Below are 6,978 nucleotides of genomic sequence, written 5' to 3'. Positions count from 1 at the left end.
ATTCATCTTATTCTTTTAAAGCTTCTTTTCCTTGCGACCTTCTTTTATCTATCTGGAGTTCTTCGAGAGTTTCTTCGTGGTGGTTTGTCAAGGATTCTTTCATTCTTTAGTTGTCCTCAAGATTTCTCTCGAAGTTAAGGTCCGCCAAGCTATACTCTCAAATAAACATGGTGTTCAACACATGTCTTGTTTTGAGGAGTTCAAGCATTCTTCATCTTGCATTCCGAAGTGCATTTCTTCCTATCTTATCTTTTGAGGTGGTGTTATGTCACTCTTGACAATTTCCCTTCGTATGTCGTGATTCAACAGTTGTTAAGAAGGAGATATTTTAAATCCACCAATCTCTTCGTTGGAGTTATCTTGGGTTATATTTCACCTAAAGCCTATCCTAAGGATGGTTGCGACAGTGGTGCTTATAAATGACCCAAGTTCTTCATTTATCCTCCCGGTGAAATAAGTTTCTCGTCTCCTTGTTCATATCAATCCAATCAATTGTTTCTGTTAGTGGCAGAACTTCACCTCATAGTTTTGAGATGTTTTCCATAAGCCCACTACAAGCTTGTTCTTTTCGTTGTTGGTTTTCCAACAACTCCGTTCGACCCTTCTCCTAAAGATGCTTTTTCAAGCTCATTTGAGGTAGAAGATGTTGTTTTCTCCTCCATTCGTTTGATTCCGTTCTTACATTTGTTCCAGAGGCATTGTGATGTTGCTTTCTTCACCCATCATCCCATTTTTGTCAAAGATCATGTTCTTTCCTTTTGCTTATCCATTCAACCGGAGTGTCATGCCCTCTTTTCAAGTTTTACCTCCCTTCTCAACCGGAGTGCTGTCTGAAATCTTTCTACCCATTGTGCCATTCTTTCAGTAGTTCTGGAGGCAATGTGTTGTTGATTTTGTTAGGTATCATCAAATCTTCCTAAGTTTATGTTCAACTCCTTCCATTTACAGTCAGAGTGCTATCCAAATTATATCATTCTTTTTCCTCCTCTATCTTGTTTTAACCGGAGTGTTGTCGTAATTGATCCTTATCATTCCTTGTACATCTCGTTTCTACCGGAGGGCGTGCATGTACTTCTTGTCCATTGCAACCCTTTTTGTTATGTCTGTCAACCTACAAGGTTCTAGTAATGTTCTTTGTTCCTCTTTTTCTAACGGAGTGTTTTCAAATTAGTTCATCTTTGATGCATTCTTTCTTTCAATTTGTTCAACCACGCAAGGTTCTTTGGTTTCACTCATTTGTCAAAGAAGCAACTTAGTTTTACCTCTTCTCTTCCTATTCCGCTTCCCTCCAGTTCCATCATAGATCTCGGGACAAGATCCTCTCGTAGTGGAGTGTTGTGATGCCCCGAGTCCGATGCGCCAGGTGTCTTCCAGTTATTCGCTGTCTTTGCCATGTCATTTTCTTGCGTGTTGCATTTTGCCTTATCATCATCTGCATTGCATCTGCATGTTTTCAAAACATGCATCCCTCCGGGTTCCTCCAGTTTCGTCCGCTGTCCGTTCTGAGCCCAGACACACTTGCATGCGCCCGCGGCACCTCCAAAATATTATTTTATAAGTGGCCGGGAAATGTTCTCGGAATGGGATGACAGTTGGCATGCGGTGTTGTTATGTTGTCAGTAGACCGCCTGCCAAATTTCATTGCATTCGGAGTCTGTTTGATGCCCCAACGGATAACTATAGCGGCATTATAGTCGGTCAAACGTCGGGCGTTTTCGGTCTCCGAAAACTGTTGCCGGGTTTTCCCTCTCTTTCCTCCCTAGACCATCTACACAGTCCTATACCAACCTTGTTCTTCGTTTTCCCTCTTGCTTCAACCGGAGTCTCTCTGTACAGTGCACAGACCCCCCTCGTGTGCACGTCCGAAACTTCCCCGAACCCGACCCACTCAGTCGTCACTGATGGGTCCGGATCATCCCCAAACATCATAAACCATCTCCATTTTGTTAATTGGACTCCCTAACCAATTTATTCTTGACCGCCCGATTACGATCGGACGGACCGAATACCCCCTAACCCAAGGCACCTACCCTATATAAACAACCCCTAGTCTAATTTCAGACCAAACCCTAAAACCTAGGGCACTTGTCCCATCCACCCCAAGCCGCGCCACTCCTCCTGTCTCTTCCTCCTCGGGTTCATCCCCGATCAAAAATCCCCTCCTCGCTTTCACCACCACACCAACCCGAGCCAGCCACCTCTCCTTCCACATCGCCTCTCCATCGGGATCCTCACGCAGCACCCCAGCCTCGCACTCTCCTCTTCCCCTGACCGATCCTCCCCAGCCGGCGCTCGATCTAGTTTGGGATCGAGGCCATAGCCGCAGCAGGCCCAATGCCCCTGCCTTTCTCCACCCCTCCGTAGATCCCCTCCCTCTCGAGCACCTTCATGGAGCAGAGAGCTCCCGTGCCTCCTGTTCGTCCATCCCCACCAGACACCGCAATCCTGAACCCCCCTCGGCCTGAGCGCTCCTCCCCCTCGCGATCTCACCGTCGCCAGCAAACCTCGCCGCTGGCAAGACCACGGCCAGGCCGTGCCTTCTCCTTTCCCCTTTTATTTCACCTGTCCCTCCCCTAGCTCTCTCTCACGATGTCTCTCCCTTGTTCTCTTCTTGCAGCAGGAGCAGCCGTGGAGGCCGTGTCGCAAGCAGCAGCCGCCGCCGGCTTCCTCCATCTCGTCCCAGCACTGGACCTGGGGCCCTGACGCCCCGCCTCTCTGCCTCGCAGGAGCGACTGCCGCGTTGTGCTGTTGGACAGGAGCCGAGCCGTCGCCATTCTGCTCGACTCCACCGTGCTGCAGATACATCACCGGCCGCCGCTAGGTCTGATCGGGTCCGAGGCCCTCCGTCCATTCGCCGGCGTTCCCCTTCGGGTCCCGTCGCCAGAGCCCCATCCTCGCTGCTCCTTGTCGTCGTCTTCTTCCGGCGCGCCACCAATGGCGGGTCCGGCCGATTCCTTGAGCAGAGGAGGAGGACGCCCGCGTCTCGCCACACGAGCACCGCTGCCTGCCCTCGTCACCGACGTCAGTAGCTCCCCTCGAGCCTCTTGGACCTCGCCGGAGTGCCATTTTCCGTCTAGCTCGACCCCTCCGCCGCCGTGCAAACTCACTTCTTCGCCGACCACGTTGAATGCCATCGCCCGAGCCTCCTGGCGCCCGCCTGCCATGGCCGCCTCATCCCTGATCCAGAGGAGGACGAGCAGCGCCCGTGCCCATTGACTACGTCGCCCCGAGCCGGCCTTCTCTATTCTCGGGCCACAAGCACGCATCAGGCCCAGTGCTTTCTCACCGCGCCATGCCTCCAGGCTTAGCTGGGCTTGGCCCAATGTGAGCAACCCTTGTCAGATCTAGATTCAGCCCGAGTAGCGTTTTTTTTTCATTCCGTGCATTTTTTCATTTATCCAATGCATGCTTAATTACAAGAGGATGCCATTATTTTAAATTGCTCACAAGTAAATAACCGTGCATCATATTAAAATGTTTTAAATATGAAAAATGCTTAGAATTTAATCTAGTTTTCATAATACCCAACTTTCATGCACGTTTGAAATGTTTAAATTGCTGTTTGCATATATTTTGCATAATGCCATCCTAAAATGATTTGTTTCATAACTAATTAACCGTAGCTCCATTTTAAAGAAACTTTATATGCAAGTGGGGTAGAAAAATGCCTAGTTTAACATGGTGGCATTACTTTGCATGTTTAACAACTCTAAAATATGGTTTAGTGTAGAACAGTACCAAATCCATAAATTGCACATGAGGATTTTTCCGGACTTGTTGCTTGCTGTTCCGGCCTCATTTAAACTTGCCTAGATAGGTAGTTTTGTTATGCTTCACCTCTTGCCATGTTTAATAACATTTAATATTGTTGGGTAGATAAACGAGAGTGAACTAAATGTTTGAATGTTGCATATTGAGCTCCACTTAATTTGTAGTATTGTTTGTTGCACTTTGCCATGCCATGCCTCTTTAAACTGGACATGCATCATACTTGGTTGTGCATCATGCCATGTTTATGTGATGGTTGTTTACTATGGTGCTTGCTTATTTCCAGGTTGCTTCTCTCGTTAGCTTAGGTTTTCATTCCGGAGTTGTGAGGATCCGTTTGACTACGTCCGTTGGTCTTCTTCATGGACTCGTTCTTCTTCCTTGCGGGATCTCAGGCAAGATGACCATACCCTCGAAATCACTTCTATCTTTGCTTGCTAGTTGTTCGCTCTACCGCTATGTCGCGCTACCTACCACTTGTTATATCATGCCTCCTATATTGCCATGTCAAGCCTCTAACCCACCTTCCTAGCAAACCGTTGTTTGGCTATGTTACTGCTTTTGCTCAACCCCTCTTACAGCGTTGTTAGTTGCAAGTGAAGTTGAAGTTTGTTCCATGTTGGAACATGGATGCGTTGGGATATCACAATATCTCTTATTTAATTAATCCATCTATATACTTGGTAAAGGGTGGAAGGCTCAGCCTTATGCCTGGTGTTTTGTTCCACTCTTGTCGCCCTAGTTTCCCTCATACCGGTGTTATGTTCCTTGATTTTGCGTTCCTTACGCGATTGGGTGTTATGGGAACCACTTGACAGTTTGCCTTGAATAAAACTCCTCCAGCAGGCCCAACCTTGGTTTTACATTTGCCTAACTACCTATTACCTTTCCCTTGGGTCGGCCAACCTGAGGGTCATCTTTATTTTTAACCCCCCGGGCCAGTGCTTCTCTAAGTGTTGGTCCGAACTGGGCGATGTCTGGCGCCCCCTGGGCAACCAGGGTCTATGCCAACCTGACGTCTTGCCCATCCGATGTGCCCTGAGAACGAGATATGTGCAGCTCCTATCGGGATTTGTCGGCACATTCGGGCGACTTTGCTGGTCTTGTTTTACCATTGTCGAAATATCTTGTAACCGGGATTCCGAGACTGATCGGGTCTTCCTGGGAGAAGGAATATCCTTCATTGACCGTGAGAGCTTGTGATGGGCTAAGTTGGGACACCCCTGCAGGGTATAAACTTTCAAGAGCCATGCCTGCGGTTATGTGGGAGATGGGAATTTGTTAATGTCCGGTTGTAGAGAACTTGACACTTAACTTAATTAAAATGCATCAACCGCGTGTGTAGCCATTATGGTCTCTTTTCGGCGGAGTTCGGGAAGTGAACACAGTCTTGTGTTATGCTTGAACGTAAGTAGCTTCAGGATCACTTCTTGATCACTTATAGCTTCTTGATCGTTGTGTTGCTTCTCTTCTCGCTCTTTTTGCGTATGTTAGCCACCATATTTGCTTAGTGCTTGTTGCAGCTCCACCTCACTACCTTCTCCTACCCATAAGCTTAAATAGTCTTGATTTCGCGGGTGTGAGATTACTGAGTCCTCGTGACTCACAGATACTTCCAAGCAGTTGCAGGTGCCATTGGTACCAGTGCAGGTGATGCAACCGAGCTCAAGTGGGAGCTTAATGAAGATCTTGATCGTTGTTTTGTGTCTTTTCCGAATGACCAACAGTGGTTCCTAGTTAGGATGATCGGGGATCTAGCAATTGGGCTTGTCTTCTTTTATTTTGGTTCCGTAGTCGGACCTTGATTGTACTCTGTATGATGATTGTTTAACTTGTTATTTGTGTGACGTGGCGATTGTAAGGTAACTCTTTGTCCCTTTCTTATTCAGTACATGGGATTGTGTGAAGATTACCTCACTTGCGACTAAACCACCATGCGGTTATGCCTCTAAGTCGTGCCTCGACACGTGGGAGATATAGCCGCATCGTGGGTGTTACACAAGCCATTGCTGATGGACTGATACGTTGTCCAAAGACTCTCCCGCAGATCAAGAAGCGCCTGAGTAGCTCTGATCCTGAGATAACACCTCGTGCACGACCCGCGGAGCTCTCCATGGCGGTTAGTTATACGGACTCTCTCACCTTTCCTCCATTAGATCGTGTGTGCATCCGTCGATGATTACAATGCTAACGAGGAGTGGTGTGTTGTAGGCTATTGTTGAGAAAGAGAGATTGAAGACGCATGCGCTTTTGGACGAGGCAAAAAGGGAGGTGGTGGAGAGGGAGAGGGGGATGGAGGAGAGGACGGCTAAGCTATTGGAGGAGGAGAGGAACCGAAACGACAGCACTAATCGGGCCCTATATGACCTCATCGTGGTATGTTTCTCGTGCATATTAGCCCAATCATGCATGTAATGTTTGCATTACTATCTAATTTGACTGACTCGTGAGAACCAAATGTGCAGACCATGTGCGAGAAAAAGGGTCAGGCCCCTCCGCCGATGCCCCAGATTGCTCCGGCGACCACTGTGAGTTTGATTTGAATGGTCGTTGCTTACTACTATTCACATTTCAGTTTGCGAACTTGCTAACGAGACATTATTGGAAATTATCTTTGGTGCAGCATGGCTCCCGACAAGCATCGACCACTCCTTCTACCAATGCCGGAACCCCGACCGGTCCTTCACCTCTGCCTGGCAGTGGCGCAGCCCCGACCATTGCTACACCTCCGTGATAACGGTATTTTTCTTCTTATTTAGCGTGTTTAGTCCATTTCTGACATAATTTAGCCTATTTAGTCCAAAATGACATAGTAAGATGAAGAAAATCAAGGAAGAGGAAGGAAAGAAGGAATAGGAAGAAAAGAAGAAGAAGAAGAAGAACACGAAGAAGAAGAAGAAGTTCTTCTTCTTCTAGTCTTCTTGTTCTTCTTCTTCTAGTCTTCTTCTTCTTCTTCGTCTTCTTCTTCTTCCTCCTCTTCTTCCTCCTCCTCTTCTTCTTCTTCTTCTTCTTCTTCTTCTTCTAGTTTTCTTCTTCTTCTTCTCCAAAATGAAGTTAGCTCTAAGTTATATCAACAATGGCATAATATGCTTAGTTAGGTCAAAAATGGCATAATTAGGTAGGTAAGCTCAAAAATGGCATTTTTCTTCTTATTTAGCCTATTTAGTCCATTTATGACATAATTTAGCGTATTTAGTCCACAAATGACAT

Source organism: Triticum dicoccoides, chromosome 2A (assembly GCF_002162155.2).
Source record: "Triticum dicoccoides isolate Atlit2015 ecotype Zavitan chromosome 2A, WEW_v2.0, whole genome shotgun sequence".
NCBI lineage: Eukaryota > Viridiplantae > Streptophyta > Magnoliopsida > Poales > Poaceae > Triticum > Triticum dicoccoides.
This window is presented reverse-complemented; position numbering follows the sequence as displayed.